The following is an 18,162-nucleotide window of genomic DNA, read 5'->3' on the forward strand; positions in this document are numbered from 1 at the left end:
ACTCCAATTCCTCATCTGTAAAATAGGTACAATAACTTTCTCATAAGATTATTATTAAGGTTAAGTAAATGAATATGTGTACAGGACTTAAGGTAGTGCCTGGCACACAGTAAGCATTCTACTTGCTGCTGCTGTTGTTACTACTATTACTACTATCGGTATTATCATCAGTCTAAATTCCTTAGCTCCACGGAGGTCACCATCACCTAATTAAAGAGAGCAAAAATCTGTCACTATTTTTATCTCATTGCATCTTTTTTTTTAAAGATTTTATTTATTTATTCATGAGAGACACACACACACACACACACACACAGAGAGGCAGAGGGAGAAGCAGGTTCCCAAGGAGCAGGGAGCCCGATGCGGGACTCGATCCCAGGACCCCAGGATCATGACCTGAGCCGAAGGCAGATGCTTAACCGACTGAGCCACCCAGGCACCCCTTATCTCATTGCATCTTATCACCTGTCAGTTATTATACTCAGTGTTTCTTCAGATACTTTCCTTATTCTTCATACCACCATCACTACTTCAAATCAGGCCAGGCTTGCTGGAGTGAGAGCTGATTGAGCAAATCTCCTAACTCAGCGTTCAGTGACATCACATTGGTAACTTTAAATCGGCTGTGGTGGGAGTATTTATGCCATAGGGATCAGCACACTCTACAAATCTGCAGTCTTTTTTTTTTTTTTTTTGGAGCGCAGTTGTTTAACATTTAACCAGTTGTTAAATACTCAGGCCCTCATGATTTCTCCTGTAAATTTCTGTAAAACATCCTAATTGTCTATTTCTACCACTGTTCTTGAGCCACTCTAATCCCTTCTTCCTGATACCAGAAAAAATTTTTTCTAAAATGCAGATCTCATCCCCAGATCAAAGTAATTCAGTGGATCCTCATTTTCCTTCAGTTAAAAGCCTAAATCCTTAGCATGGTATACATGGCCTATCATATGCCATAAGGGTCCCACTCAGATCCTTTTCACACTCAACTTTCTTCTGTACATGCCAACAGCTTGTTACCCCAAGTACCTGTAATTCTCTGCCTGAGGGCTTTTTTTCAGCCTCAGGGGTATGCCTAAAAAGCCAGGGAGTTAACTCTCCTGGGAGCAGCCCTCACCCAATAACAGATGAAAAAAGGTTGAATCTTCTCCCAGCACCCACTCTTCAGGTACGACAACTCAGAAATACACAGTGTCTCTAGTGGATTGAGCCCCAGTTACCCACAGCAGTAACCTACTTTTACTTCCCCCTCCTCTCTCAGTGCATCCTACAATCACCTCCCAAATGAACCAATGGCCCTCAAGTCCTTATCTCAGGGTCTATTCTGAGGGGAACCCAACCTAATACATGGCCATTTATGATCTGCCTTTTCTCCACTTCAACCTTACCATTCCTCTCCTTCAAGCTGAAGCTATACTGAACAATTTCATGCATAGTTTCCCAAAGGTAACATGGTATCTGACAGTTTGTTCCTTTGCAGATGCTGCTTGCTTTATCAAATAATCAATTTAAATTTCACCTTTCTTCACCCAGAAAATTTTAGCCTGTCCTTCCAAATACAGCTCAATAGCCACCTTTCCCCTGATCATTATTGTCCCCACCCCACCCCTGCAAGTAAGGGTCTCTCGTGTGTTCTTCTGTCACCCTGTGCTTACAAAGCTGTTCTTCAAATGATCATGTGTTCCTTCAGGCTCTTTTCCAGTCATATACCCACCCTCCATCACACACACAACCCTGGTATGACAAATACTAGCAAGGCAATAAAGGTTTGTTGAAGGGATATAGTTTTCAGGATCTATTTTTCCTTACGTTCTCATGACTGGAAAAAAATGTTCAATAAGGACTTTAGCATCTCAGTCAAGAGACCAAACTATCTGTTCTTGTATTTCCCAATAATTGTTGTATAATTACAAGCATTATCAGAAACTAAGCTATTTGCATAAATATAGCCAAACACCAATTTTTGTTCAGCACTGTTGATACATTTCACCAAGATCCTTAGCTTTTTAGCCCTGACATTTTATTATCTCTGCATTTCAATGTTACCTTGGAGGCTCTGCAATTAAGCAAATTCTCAGGATTTTAAGCAAATATGCTTGCACCATTTTAAAGTGGCAAAACACCCAGGGGTACTACTTAATCCTCTGATTCTCCCTTTCAAAGGGGTTTCTCAGCTGCAGCTGACAGCTTTGTGACTGCAGAGCCTCCTTGTCCAACAGGGCGGGGCTTTCTGTTATGCTTACCACAGCACTCTGCGTCCTCTGCAGAATGTATTTATTTGCAGCATTTCAGCAGGAAGACCCTGGGAGGATGAGTCATCATCCTTACCCAGAGAGTCGCCCTTGAGGCCACAATGAGAAAACTTTCTCCCTTTTATTGTGTAGAACAGGCCTCAATCAGAAATCAAGTGTTCTGTTTATAGCAAACTTTCCCACCTAGGCAGGAAATAACACTTCAGAAACGCTGAAAAATAAATCCAAGGGAGTACAGTGTAATTTCTTGGACCCAAGTGCATTGAAAGGTAATAAATCCAGTTAAAAACATACTGAGCAACCACTACATGTAAGAACCTACGGTACCAATGCAAGGGAAGGTAGAGAATATAAAACAAAATCCCTGTACCCAGCACTCACCCCTATGCAAATTATTAGTTTAACATTTTAAGGGTACTTAAGGATTTATGCAGAGAGTTTATATCAAATCACTAGTTATAAAACTATAACATTATCGTGCTTACATGTAAGTGGATGAATGTGTGAATGCTGGAATTATCTCCAGATTCTATATTCATAAGTGACTAACAAAATCTCTTCGGAGGCACTTTTCTAGGAACCCCCATTCTTATTCTTACATCTCCTTCCTGGTATCACTATCAGTATCTAGAATACTGAGACAACCAGTGAATTACGGAGGGAAAGAAGACAGGCACAGAAAACCAAGATGGAGCTGAGAGAGAAGCTGGTGGGGATTTAGTTACAGAGTGCCTTCAAGAGTCTTGATCATCAGAGCAAATGAGCATAGCATTCAGGTATCAATGACAGCAGGTGCATAAAGTCCATGAAGGCTTGCTAATCTAAGTAAGTACTAAGGCTTTGAGTAGCCAAATGTGCCAGAATCCAGTCAGCATGAAAAGCTAGGAGAAAGGGATACAGTAAAGGAGCTGGTAGAAAATTTATAGCAGAATGGGGCAGTGGATGTGAACTCAAACTCTGGAGCCAGATCACCTGGTTTCAAATCTTTATTCCAACAACCACTAGTTGTGAGTTACTTAATCTTTCTCTGCCTCAGGTTTCTCATCTATAAACAAGAACAAAACAATCTACTATTTCCTCAAGTCTAACAGCCCCTTGATAAGATGCATCATCTTACAATGATATCCATTCTTTAAAATAAATTCACAAAACAGATAATTCCCAAGATACAAAAACTGTTCCTAATGATCGAAAAAACTAGAGAGCTACCCAGTTCATTTTGTGAATGTCATATTTAAAACTGAGAAAAGCAACACAAAAAGAAAATTAGAGCCCAATCCAACTTAGGAAAATCATCACAGAAATTGTGAAGTACTAGCAAAAGTTTCAGTCATAACTTCAAATTTTATGCAATATAGCTTGCAGCATTTTTGCTAGAATGAATTATGATGTAAGACAAATATTTAAAATATATCACATCAGAAAGTGAAAACGGAAAGTTATATACATCAAAGAGGCATTTAATAAAATTCAGTATCTATTTATGAGCTATTTCTTATTAAGCAAAAATGAGAAGAATGTGACCTCATTTAAATTAAAAGGAAAAACATTAAACTAGTTATCAATGAACACAAAACCATTTCATTCATTCTTAAATAAAACTGCCTCTTTAATTATATTTTTACTTTTGTCAGTGATCTAGAAGTGTTGTACAATGCAATAAAACAGGAAAAAACTACAATCATATTGTTTAGAAAGACAAAAATTTCCTTATAAAATTCAAGATAATCCTCTGAGAAATTCTTAAAATCAATGAAAATTTAGTGAAGTCTCAAAATGCAGGACACAGAAAATATAAAATGTTCTATTTATACAAAAGTAAGAGCTATATGATGAATAACAACGAAATACATAAATACATCAGGTAACCTTTGGTATATGTACTTTGGAGAACCAGAAAAGATTATTTGCAAATATGGAGATACATCCTTTGATCCACCTATAAAGGCTGAATCATGAAAATAAGTCAACTCCTTCAAATTAGTTAGTAAATATAAGTAATTGCAATATAAACTGTATTATTACCAAAATAAAACTCAAATGAAAGACTATCCTAATATGTAATTTAATAACTAATTTTTTGGTGACAGAATGCTTTCAAAAGCAGAGAACTTGCTCTATGTTAAACGCATTATAAAACTACAATGGGGCACCTGGGTGGCTCTGTCACTTGAGCATCTGACTCCTGGTTTTGGCTCAGGTCGTGATCTCAGGGTCATGGTATTAAGCCCTGGGTTGGGCTCTGCACTCAGCGGGGAGTGTGCTTGGGATGCTCTCTCTCCCTCCCTTCTGCCCCTCCCCCTACTCACACACATTCTAAAATAAAAAAATCTTTAAAACTGCAACTATTGCAACTGTGTGTCCAGCTATTAATAGGCATTCCATAATTTGTTTAAAATACATAGAACATGAATATATCAATATAATGGAGAAATTTGTATTAAAATGAACCCTAAAACATATGAAAATGTAGCAGGCAATAAAAAGGAAACTTACCAGGCAGTGAAAAAGGGATACATATACAAAAGTTAGTGGAAATATATAAATATGTATTTACATATACATAGTGGATATAAAAAAAATAAAGCAAATATAAACAGAACTAAAAGGAGAAATAAAGAGCAATATGATAATTCTTGGAGACTTTAATACCTCACTCTGAACAATGGATAGATCATCCAAACAGAGAATCAATAAGGAAACAGGAGATTTAAGCAGCACTATGGACCAAAAAGCCCTAATAGACATATATAAAACATTCCATCCAACAGCAGGAGTATACACAGTCTTCTCAAGCACACATGGAACATTTTCTAGGACAGATCATATGTTAGGCCACTAATCGAGTCACAACAAATTCAAGAAGATAGAAATTATATCAAGTATCTTTTCCAACCACAATGGTATGAATTAGAAATCAATAACAGAGGGAAAACTGGAAAATTTACAAATATGTGGAAGTTAACTCAATCTGAGTAATAAGTAGGACCAGGAAGACATCAAAAAGGAAATGAAAAAATATTGTGAGACAAATAAAAATGGAAACACAACATGCCGAAACTTAGGGATACAGTGAAAGCAACATAATTTACACTATAAATGCATATATTAAGAAAAAAATCTCAAATGAAAACCTAGCATTACATGTGAAGAAACTAGAAAAAAAACAACTAAGGCAAAAGTTAACACAAGGAAGAAATAATAAAGATTAGAACAGAAATAAATGAAATAGAGCACAGGCAAACAAAAAAATTAAAATCAAGAGTTGGTTCTTGGAAAAGATAAACAAAATTGAGAAACCTTTAGCTAGACTAATAAAGAAAAAAAGAGAGGACTCAAAAAGATAAACTAAAGAGGTGACATTACAACTGATACCATAGAAATACAAAGGATAATAAGAGACAAGACTACTATGAATAATTTTATGCCAACAGACTGAACATCCTAAAAGAAATGTGTAAATTCCTCAAAACATACAACTTAGGGATGCCTGGGTGATTCAGTCGGTTAAGTGTCTGCCTTTGGCTCAGGTCATGATCCCAGCGTCCTGGGATCAAGTCCCACATAGGGTTCCCTGCTCAGTGGGGAGTCTGCTTCTCCCTCTGCCCGCTTCTCCCTCTGCTTGTGCTTGAGCTCTCTCTCGCTCTCTGACAAATAAATAAAATCTTTAAAAAAGAAAGAAACATACAACTTACAAAGAATGAATCATGAAGAAACAGATAATCTGAACAGACCAATAATGAGTAAGGAGAATTAGTAATCCAAAAACTCCCAACAAATACAAGCACAAAACCAAATTGTTTCACAGGTGAATTCTACCAAATATTTAAAGAACTATAATACCAATCATTCTCAAACTCCTCCAAAAAATAACAGAGGGAACACTTCCAAACGTATTTTATGAGATCTTTATTTATCAAAACACCAATTCTCAAACTCTTCCAAAAATTGAAAAGGAGAGAACACTCTAAAACTCATATTACAAGGCCAGCATTACCCTGATAACAGCCAAGTAAGAACAAAACAAGAAAACTACAGGCCACTATCCTTCATAAATATGGGTGCAAACAATTTCAACAGAATATTATTAAACTGAGTTCAATAGAGGGTAAAAAGGATAATACACCATTATCAAGTGGAATTCATCTTGGGGATACAAGAATAGTTTAACATGTGCAAATCAGTAAGAATGATACATCACATTAATAGCATGAAAGATAAATATCATATAATCATCTCAATAGATGTAGAAAAAGCATTTGACAAAATTCAGCATTCATTCATAATTAAAAACTCTCAACAAAATGGGTTTAGAAGAAACATACCTCAATGTAATAAAGGCATTATTTGACAAGTTCACAGCTAATATCATACCCACTGGTAAAAGGCTGAAATAATTTGCTAAAATTAAGAACAATACGGGGTGCCCACTGTCACCACCCATATTCAGCATAATATTAGAAGTCCTAGCCAGAGGCATCAGGCAAGAAAAATAATTAAAAGTATCTAAATTAGAAAGGAAGAAGTTAGGGGCGCCTGGGTGGCTCAATCGTTAAGCGTCTGCCTTCGGCACAGGTCATGGTCCCAGGGTCCTGGGATAGAGCCTCGCATCGGGCTCCCGGCTCAGCGGGAAGCCTGCTTCTCCCTCTCCCACTCCCCCTCCTTGTGTTCCCTCTCTCGCTGTGTCTCTCTCTGTCAAATAAATAAATAAAATCTTTAAAAAAAAAAAAAGGAAGAAGTTAAAATTTCTCTGTTTGCTGATGACATATTTTATATATAGAAAACACTAATGACTTGACAAAAAATTGTTAGAACCAATAAATTCAGTAAAGCTGCAGGATACAAAATCGACATACAAAAATCAATCACATTTCTACACAGTAATAACAAACTGTCTGAAAAAGAAAGAAAATAATCCCACTTACAATAGCATCAATAACAGTATTTAGGAATACTTTAACCAAGAAGTAAAAGATCAGTATACCAAAAATAGCAAGATATTAATGAAAGTAAATGGAAAAATATCCCATGTTGATGCATTGGGAGATTTAATATTGTTAATATGCCCATACTACCCAAAGCCATCCATAGGTTCAACACAATGTCCATCAAGATTCCAATGGCATTTTTTACAGAAATAGAAAAAAAATTCTAAAATTTGCATGGAACGACAAAAGACCTTGAATAGCCTAAGCAATCCTGGGAAAGAAGGCTGGAGGCATCACACTTCCTGATTTTGAATTATACTACAAAGCTATATAATGAAAATACTGTGGTACTGGCATAAAAACAGACACAAAGAGCATTAAGAGCTCAGAAATAAAGCCTAATATTTGACAAGGGAGTCCAGAATAGTTCATGGAAAAAGATACTCTCTTCAACAAATTTTACTGTGGAGAGGGGGGCTAAGATGGCAGCTTAGCAGTGATGAGGAGAACAAAAACAAGAGAAATGTAGCTTAAATTAAATCCCCTTACAACCTGCAGCCCACTGCTAAATACCTGAGACATGCAGAGTTGACATTCCTCAAGGAACTCATGGCTGCCATAATGTTGATGTTTTATTAGAAACTAAAAGCAACCTTATCTTGGCAATAGCCAGACCTCCAAGGTCCTGTAGATCCTGCTTTCAGCATATAAAAAAATCCTTAGAAACTTACGTTAGCTCTACCCTGACCTCCCTTCACAAACTTAAAAGTATATAATCAGTCATTCCTCACAATCCTAAGTGCAGCTCTTTCTGCCCATTGGTCCTGTCCCCATGCTACAATCAAAATACCTTTTTGTACCATAAAATGTCTCAAGAATTCTTCCTTAACAGTTGGGCTCAACAATCCAGCATCAGTAGGAGGACCTGAGGCTCGACTCTAGATAACTAGGTAACTATCAAATGATTCTGAATAGCCAAGAAATCAACCAGAACTGGCAGAACAAACTCCACAGCTAAAGGGAGAGAGGAAGCCACATCAAAGAAGGTAGGAAGTGTGGAGATGTGGTTTGGGGGAGAAATGGACCATAGGTGCTATGGAAGGGAGGGAGTCATGGTGGCAGAGAAAGGAGAAAGCAGAGAATGTGAGAGTGAGACAGAGAGGAGCACACAGGAGAACACATAAGGAGAACACTTCCCCAAAGGGGAAGAGAGAAGCTGATTTTCGTGAGTTTTTGCAACCAGTTGGGCTTTAAAGACTGCAGTTTTAAAGGTTGTGGGGCTTAGCTGTGATAGAGCCCTGAAGGCACTACCCTACTCCTAAAGAGAAAGCTGGCAAACAACCTGGGAGCAGATGGTAGTGTGGAGGCAGATCTCTGAGGAATGTCTTGGGCACACAGTGGGGATACTGTTCTCTTTTCTTGGAGCACGTCACTGAGAGGTGGCATTCACAGAAATGCCTCTTCAGGGAAGAAGGAGCTGGCAGGCACCATTTCGCTTCCCCATCCCTCAGCATAAATGCAGAGCCACCTGCGGAAGGCAGCTCAGCCACGACACTGGCTGCCTAACCTGTTTGTACCAAGTCCCACCTCCCTGCACTCTGGCATGACTGCCCTTCTCCATCAAGCCTCTCTCAGATCCAGTGTGGAAAGACCTTCTCCCAGAAGACCAGCACAGACTCTTGCCCACACAATGCCCCTAAAGCCTGGAGTTTTAAAAGTCAGCAGGCTTGACTGGGATAGAGCCTGGAGGGTACCACACTGCTCCTGAGAGAATGTGGGCAGGCAGCCTGGAGGCAGACAGTATGGAAACTGTGATCTGAGAAATGCCTGGGGCATACAGTGGGGAGATTATTTGCTCTTCTCGGAGTGCTTCCATGGGAGCACCAAGCACAGAGACCCCTCTCTAGGAACAAAGGAGCTAGCTGGGGCCATTCTGCCTCCCCTGCCCTTCAGCATAAACACAGAGCCACCCACCTGTGGGAAGCAACACAGTGCCATCCCTGGCTGCTTAACCTGCTGACACCAGGTCCCACACCCCTGTGCTCTGCTGGTACTTTCCTTCCCAAATTTCCCTCAGTCTCAGCTCAGTGGGCCCCTTCCCCAGAAGACCAGAGGAAGCCCCTGCCCACACCATGTCTCCTGACCAGAGAGCTCTGCAGGGCTTCAGTTCTAGTGGAAGTAGTATCAGGTCTCATTTAACAAGCAGATAAGAGCACACCTAATTAACTCACCACACTCTCCCTAAGGACCAAACACTACCCACTTCCGGTGAAGAGAGCCTCTACAGGTGACTGGCCTGAGGGACAGAGCAGCCATTACACTGCAGCAGAGTGCACACAGCCCACACCAGAGACACTCCCTGAAGCACCAGGCCCTGGGCACTATATGACCTCTTCTTCATAAAGCCATTACTCTCAGGAGCAAGAAACATAAAAGGCTTTTCTAACAGAGAAGAAGGCAGAGACTTAGACAAAATGCAAAGACAGAGGAATTCATCCCAAATCAAAGAACAAGATAAGGCCAGAGCCAGAGATCTAAGTGAAATAGATAGAAGTAATATGCCTGATGGAGAATTTAAAGCAAGTCATGAGGATACTCGCTAGGCTTCAGGAAAGCATGCAACATTTCAGGGAGGCAAAAAAAAGTCAGAAATGAAAAATACAATGAGACTGGAAACAGACTGGATGCAATGAACAGAAGGATGGAATAAGCAGAGAAACAAGTAAGTGATATAGAAGATAAAATAATGGAAAATAATGAAGCTGTATAAAATAGAGAAAGAATAATTATAAAACAGGAAAATACACTTAGGGAACTCAGTGACTCCATCACACACAATAAACTGTGTTGTGGAAACTGGATATTCACATGCAAAAGAATGAAACCGGACCCCTATCTGATAATACTTGCAAAAATAAACTTGAAATGGATTAAAGACTTAAATATAAGATGTGAAACCATAAACTTGAAAAAAAAAAAGTGGGGGGAAAGCTCTTTGGCATTGGTCTTGGTAATGATTTTTTGGCTATGACACCAAAAGCATAAGCATCAAAAGCAAAAATCAGGTGGGACTACATCAAACTAAAAAGCTTCTGCACAGCAAAAGACATGCTCAACAAAATGAAAAGGCAACTCAAAGAATGGGAGAAAATATTTGCCATCTATCTATCTGATAAGGAATTAATATCCAAATATATAAGGAACTCCTATAACTCAACAGCAAAAAAATTATATAATCTAATTTTTAAAATGGAACAAGGACCTGAATAGACATTTTCCCAAATAAAATATACAAACAGCCAATAGATACACGAAAAGGTACTCATCACTAGTCAACAGTGAAATACAAATCAAAACCACAATGAAATATATCTGCCTGTTAGAATGGCTGTTAGAGGGGCGCCTGGGGGTCTCAGTTGGTTAAGCATCTGCCTTTGGCTCAGGTCATGATCTCAGGGTCCTGGGATTGAGCCCCGCATCAGGCTCCCTGCTCGGGGCTGAGGGGGTTGCTTATCCCTTTCCCTCTGCCGCTTCTACTTGTGCTCTCTCCTTCTCTCTCCCTCTGTCAAATAAACAAATAAAATCTTAAGAAAAAGAATGGCTATTATAAAAAAGACAAGAGATAACAAGTGCTGGTGAGGATGGGGAGAAAAGGGAACCCTGTGGCACAGTTGGTGGCAACAGAAATTGGTGCAGCCACTATGGACAACAGTATGGAGGTTCCTCAAAAAATGAAACACAGAACTACCATAGGACCCAGCAATTCCATTTCTGGGTATATATCCAAAGGAGATGAAATTCCCTATTGGAAGGGATATTTATACCCCCCGTTTATTGCAGCATTTTTTATATAAGCCAAGACATGCAATCTCAATGTCTGTCAATACAGGTAACTATACACATATGCATACAGACACACAGAATAATAGTATTATTTTTGCTGATGACAATACTGTGGGATGGAGATACTAAGTAACTGCCAAAAGTCACACAGTGATTAAATAACCAAAGAGCATATAAAGCCGTTAGACTGGGTTCCAAAGTTTGCAGTTTTGTTGTGTCCTGAATGTAGAGAGAGAAGCTGAAGAGAGGGAAGGTGCAATTAAATGTCAAGACTGGTAAGCTTAGTGATCATTTTACTGGTTATTTTCTTCTTTATTCTTTTTTGTATGTCTAAAATTTTTAATTGATGGCTATCTAAAGAATAAGAATGATTTTTAAAAACTCAAGTGTTACCAGCAAGTACTATAGCAACTCCTGGTACAGAGTAAGATTTGACTTGTTTATAATTCTGCACTTATGCATAATTTGTTGCTCATTATCTAAAGAAATATTAGCTGTTCTATGGTTGCTCCTGGGAAAGGGGGAAAATATATTTCCCACTTCATTGTTAAGTTATGCTCCTGATTTTCTCATCAGAATGCTTGACAGATAATAACTGTGGCTATTCATAGACACATGCATTTACTACACTAATACCCAATGTCCTGAATGTAGGACATTTGTGGTGTAAGATGAATGACAAGTTAATGAGTTTTTCTCCTGTTTCACCGGCATTGGGTCCAGTAAACATTATCTTCTTTTGCACAATGCAGAACACACAGTAGGCATAGGATACCTGTATGCTAAAGAAAAGAAATAAAGCCCTCTAAATTTCCACTGGGGTTTTCTGCCAGGCTGCGTAATTTTACAGTGGCAATAGTGTTTCATTCCACAAATACTTTTGAGCAGAAGCTCTGCGCCATGATTAGAGAACCAACAGTGAAAGCAAGACGAGATCTCTGCCCTCACAAGGCTTATCAGCAATCAAACCCTAGAGAAGGATTCAGTAAGCTATGGCAAGCAGGACACATCCAGCATCCTGCCTGTTTTTTAACATTTCCAAGAGCTAAGAATGATTTTTATGTGGTTGGACTACTGGAAAAAGCATCAAAATAAAAAAAATATTTTATGAAACTTGAAAAACACATGAAATGCAAACTGTGTCCATAAATAAAGTTGTATTGGAGCACAGCCGCACCAATTTGTTTACATTTGTCCATGACTCTTTTCACTCTATAAAAAGATCACTCAGTAGTTGTGGCACAGACCATGTGGCCCACAAAGCCTCAAATATCTGGGATCTGGCCCTGTAGAGAAAAGGTAGGACTGTGAACCCTGATTCTATTTTAACTGAGGACCTATGAGGACTGAGTCTTTGTTTACCAAAGTAGTAAATGCAGAGGTAACTCTGCTTCTTTGACTTTGTTATGCAATGAATCCAGGGGGATCTTGTTAAAATGCAGATTCAGATGTAATTCTGGCTAGAGCACAGATTCACAGATTCTTCATTTCTAACCAGATCCCAGGTAGGGATTTCTACCATGATTTCATTTAAATTCAAGTTAGTTAACATATAGTATAGTAATAGTTTTGGGAGTAGAATTTAGTGATTCATCACCTACATAACAACACCCAAGGCTCATCACAACAAGTGCCCTCCTTAATGCCCATCACCCATTTTAGTGCATCCCCTTACCCACCTCCCATTCAGTAACCCTCAGTTTGTTCTCTATAGTCAAGAGTCTCTTATGGTTTGCCTCTGTTTTTATCTTACTTTATTTTTCCTTCCTTTTCCCTATGTTCATCTGTTTTGTTTCTTAAATTCCACATAAGAGTGAAATCATATGGTATTTGTCTTTCTCTGACTTATTTCACTTAGCATCATACCCTCTAGCTCCATCCATGTCATTGCAGATGGCAAGATTTCATTCTTTTTGATGGCTGAGTAATATTCCATTCTTTATCCATTCATCTGTCGATGGACATCTGGGCTCTATCCATAGTTTGGCTATTGTGGACATTGCTGCTATAAACATTGGGGTGCATGTGCCCCTTTGAATCAGTATTTTTGTATCCTCTGGGTAAACACCTAGTAATGCAATTGTTGGATTGTAGAGAGAATGTAGTTCTATTTCTAACTTTCTGAGGAACCTCCATGCTTTCCAGAGTGGCTGTACCAGTTTGCATTCCCACCAACACTGTAAGAGGGTTGCTCTTTCTCCACATCCTTGCCAGCATCTGTTGTTTCCTGAGTTGTTTATTTTAGCCATTCTGACAGGCATGAGGTTGGTATCTCATTGTAGTTTTGATTTGTATTTCCCTGATGATGAGTGATGTTGAGCATTTTTTCACACATCTGTTAGCCATTTGTATGTCTTTGGAGAAATGTCTGTTCATGTCCCAGGTAGGGATTTCTAGCTAGGTCAAGAGACTAGGTCCCTTAACTCTCATCAAGAATTTTTGTTTTTTAAATCTCTTCAAGAACTTGAGTCAAAGAGAAAAAGGTATCAAAGCAGGAAAATAAAAATAGGTTTGAAACCTAGCTTAATGCAATTGGTTATTTTCTGTCATAGGCTTATTGTTGTGGCAAAGATAAATGATAGAGACATTAAAGTTCATTTCTCAATTGTCTTTGGTCACTGCACTTTCTTAGCAGAGCTAAGGTGAATCATCTTCCAAAGAGTAAAAAAGGATTCCAGCTGTTTGCTACTATTAACTATTTGTTAACTGAGTTTTGGGGAAAACTAATATTTGCGCATGAATTCTGTTCTGAGGACAGGAAAAAAGAAACTCATAAAAATACTATTATTTCCTGAAATAACTTCTTTGTATCTTTAATAAGAATGGAATGTTAATATGGGGCGCCTGGGTTGCTCAGTCATTAAGCGTCTGCCTCCGGCTCAGGTCATGATCTCAGGGTCCTGAGATCGAGCCCCGCATCGGGCTCCCTGTTCGGCGGGAGGCCTGCTTCTCCCTCTCCACTCCCCCTGCTTGTGTTCCCTCTCTCGCTGTGTCTCTCTCTGTCAAATAAATAAAAAATCTTAAAAAAAAAAAAAAAGAATGGAATGTTAATAAAGTATCTAGTTTTATGTCCTCTGATTAAACATTATTAATAAAAAGATGAGTAAAGGCTCTCAGAAGATACTGGCCAAAATTTTGAATCTTGATTATTTCCTGTAAACACTGTGATTAAAAACCCAAAACAAAAGCTGTATGTTCAATATCAAGCATTGGCAAGGACATTGAGCAACTAGCATTCCCATGCACTGCTGGTGGGTGTATGACTAGGTACCATCATTTTGGAAGACAGTATCTACCAAAGCTTAACATGGGTATTCCTGATGACTAATTCTGCTCCCAGTATATACTCAACAGAAATGCATGCATACTGTATATCACAGGATTCTACAAGTATATTTATTGCAGCGGTATTCCTAAGAAATCAAAAACTAAAGACAACCCTAAATGTTCATCAATAGTAGAATGGAAAAAAATTGTGGTATATTCATTACAATGGAATATACACAGCAGTGAGAATGAAGAAAACAAAACTGCACTAAAAAATATGAATAAATCTCAACAACTTAATTGGGCAAAACAATCCAGACACAAAAAAAAACCAATTCTATAAAGCTGTTAAAAGTCAGGGAGTGGTTATCTGGGTAGGGGGATTAGTGACTGGAAGTAGGGATGATGGGGGCTTCTGGGGTACTGATAATGATTTAGACCTGTCTGAGAAGACCTTTGCTACTTTGGAAAAATGTAATCAATCTAATACATTTTAATAAATTTATCTACACAACCATAAAGCCCTCATGTAGACACTTCCTGACATAGCAAATGAAGTACATCTGTAAGGACTTCTTCACTCCAAACCCACCTTATAAACTGAGGAGGGCTTGGGGTACTTGGGTGGTGCAAGAGGTGAAGCATTCGACTCTCAGTTTCAGCTCAGGTCGTGATCTTAGGGGTCATGGGATTGAGCACCTCGTCAGCTCCATGCTGAGCGCGGAGTCTGCTTCCCCGCTCTCTCTCCCTCTTCCTTGGCCCCTCCTGCCTCACTGTCACTCCCTCTCTAAAATAAACAAATAAATCTTTAAACTGAGGATGGCTTGGATCAAAAGGGTCACTCTTTTTAACATTAATTTTAGAAGGAGGTATGACCATCACAACTTCAAGATTAGAGAGAACCTCAGGTATTCCCCTATGCTGAGTCTTTTCTGCCCACTGTTATCATCAGGAAGTTAGCAGGGCCTCCCTTTGCAGGTTATTTCAGTTTACACTTAAGTTTAAGAAGAACAGGTCAGCACAAAACTGAGAACATCTCTGATGTACTTCTCTGTATGCACTAGTGTTTACATGAAGAAATCTAAATCACAAACAATGTTTACCTCAAACATGATGGCACAGTCAATGAGACATCATTGGGAACAACCCCTAATCCCAATATTTATGAGATTGCATCTTAATGTCACAATCACCAAAAAAGCTGGAGTTGGCTCTGTCCCATTTGCATAACTTCAGCATCTAATGCAGTGCCAGATACATAGCAAATAGCTAAGAAAAAGTATTTTTGTCATTAGAGAAATTATATTTTTGAAAACCAATGGTTTGGGAAAATGCTCACAACATAAAGTTATGTGAAACAAATCAAGGTATTAATAAACAAATATTTATTTTTTCATATTTAATGGCACCACTATTATTAAAATCCACAAAAGTATATGCAAATACCGAAGGGGAAAAACAAGAAAAATAAATTTAAAATCATGGAAGTTACTGGTGGTTTGTTTACTTGTCCTCATGCATCCATATTTAGCAACTGTTAATATTTAAATTGTATTATTACTTTTTTTTTTAAGATTTTATTTATTTATTTGAGAGAGAGAGAATGAGAGACAGAGAGCACGAGAGGGAAGAAGGCAGAGAGAGAAGCAGACCCCCCGCTGAGCAGGGAGCCCGATGCGGGACTCGATCCTGGGACTCCAGGATCATGACCTGAGCCGAAGGCAGCCGCTTAACCAACTGAGCCACCCAGGCGCCCCTGTATTATTACTTTTAAAAATAGTTTTAAAAAGATCAAAGTGTAAAAGTTTGAAGGACTCATAGAAACACCAACCACAGAAAAGAATAAAAGGTGAAACACTTCAGGGATCTGATCTATGCACTAACTCAAAGGTGATCATTGAGCCACCATCCTGTGCCCTCCCTCTAACATGGATACAAGCTCTTTTTCTCCTCTATTTGGGCCAATAGTCTGAAGCTAGGTCTTCATCTGGACATCCATTTCTCTTATGTTCCATTCTAGAAGAGCAAGCAAATCAGAGGTACCATCTTCCTCCCATGTTGGAGGCCATGGTCTAGCACTCTGGTGCACTCCCAGGGCACTGTGTTACCTGCTTGCTTACCAGTCTACACAAATATTATTTTTGTCTCTTCACTTTATATTTTGGAAGCTCAATTTACCATGTGAGGAAAAGTGGTCAAGCCTCAGAATGACTCTAGTTTGGGGCCTTTCCTGAATCCACATAATATGCCTCCTTCTTACCTCCCAGAGCAATAGGGCTCTGCTTAGATCTTCTCTGCCCCAAGTTTTCTTCTCTTCTGTAACCAACTTCTGAGCACTTGCTCCTTGGGTTCTATGTCTCACCCAGCTGTTAACCAACGCAGCCAATCTCTACCAAATGGCTCTGATACATGATATGAAGATGCTAGAATTATTCCACATTAAATAAATTCTCCCTCCCCTCAATACCACAGATTAAAGGATGATTAAGAGATGCTTCATGCCCTCAGAAAGGATATGTTGTCCAGTGAAAAACGACTGGGGTGGGCTTAGGGCAGGCCTTGGAGAAGCAAAAAAAAGTGTGAAAAGGAGAGCTGAGAAGCCACCAAAGAGAACATTTGTAGTTTTACAGTCCGAGAGGCCCTGCAGCATGACAACTCCAAGACTGTGAGACCTTAGGAGAAGCCTGTGAGGTCACTGACACACTTGCTTCACTCAAAAGGGTTTAATGGATTTCCTCACAAACATGTAGCCAGCCATCACAAAAATATCTATATACTTTCTATGTCTTGCATCTTCCATGACAACTGTATCCCAAGACTTTTGGATCTTCACAGACAGGTTCAAGTCTATAAAAGAAAATTGCTTGTTGCTGGGAATATTATATGGTTGCCAACCTATCATTCGTGGAGTAACTTTGTTTTTAAAAAGGAGAAAAAAACCCTAAATACCATTGTACTGCAACCATCATTTTATAAAAGACATAACCTCAGAGAAAAGGACATTCATTTAAATTGTCAAAGTGGGAACTGTAGAGGTATTGGTGAACCACTGGCCCTCCGTATTCTGCCCCAGTTTATCAATGAATTGTTATGCATATGGATTCTACCTGAATACCAAGACCTGGGTATACTGCTTCTACCTCTAAGGGCACATCTTAATATCCAGTAGGAAATTATATTGACTATTCATGTCTGTTTCTAATCAGTGGCTTGATTTGGGTTCCTCAAAAGCAAGGATATGCTTGGATATGAATATAAATAGTTTATCTGGGAGGTGAACCCCCAAAGCACTGGTAGATGAGTGGGGAGATAAAGCAAGGAAGGGAAAGAAGCAATACAGTGTGCACTGTGGGCAACTGGGCTCAAGAAAGAACTGCCTGAGACTTCTAGGCAATACCTCCAATATGTATCCATCAACTCTTTATCTATCATTGGTAGACAGCTCCCAGAAGCATTAAGTCCCTAGCAATACTGTTCTGCTCTTAACACTGGTTGAGCCTGCTTCTGTAACTACAGAAAGTTCTCAAGCAGAGAGATCCAGGGACCAATAGCAGCTTCCATACCAGTTTATTAAGGGTTCTCAAGCATACAGGTTAATTACCTTCACATTGAGACCATTTCTTTATTTAATGCTAGAATTAAAGCAATATAGGAGAGAATTTGTAGGTCTCAAACTAAGAGGATTTTCTGTATTCTCTGGAGTTTCCAAAAGGCATTCTGGACACTTTGTGATCTCTTTTTAAGTAAGGGATGGACATATCCAGGAGTAAACAAGATTAAGAACTAAGGAGGCTTCTAGAACACAGAAGGTGATAGGACTGACTTACATAGGCTTTTGCCTCTTCAGGCAGTTAGATAACAGGGGAAAAAAT

Source organism: Mirounga leonina, unplaced genomic scaffold (genome assembly GCF_011800145.1).
Source record: "Mirounga leonina isolate KUSES-001 unplaced genomic scaffold, KU_Mleo_1.0 Mir_101595, whole genome shotgun sequence".
Taxonomy (NCBI): Eukaryota; Metazoa; Chordata; class Mammalia; order Carnivora; family Phocidae; genus Mirounga; species Mirounga leonina.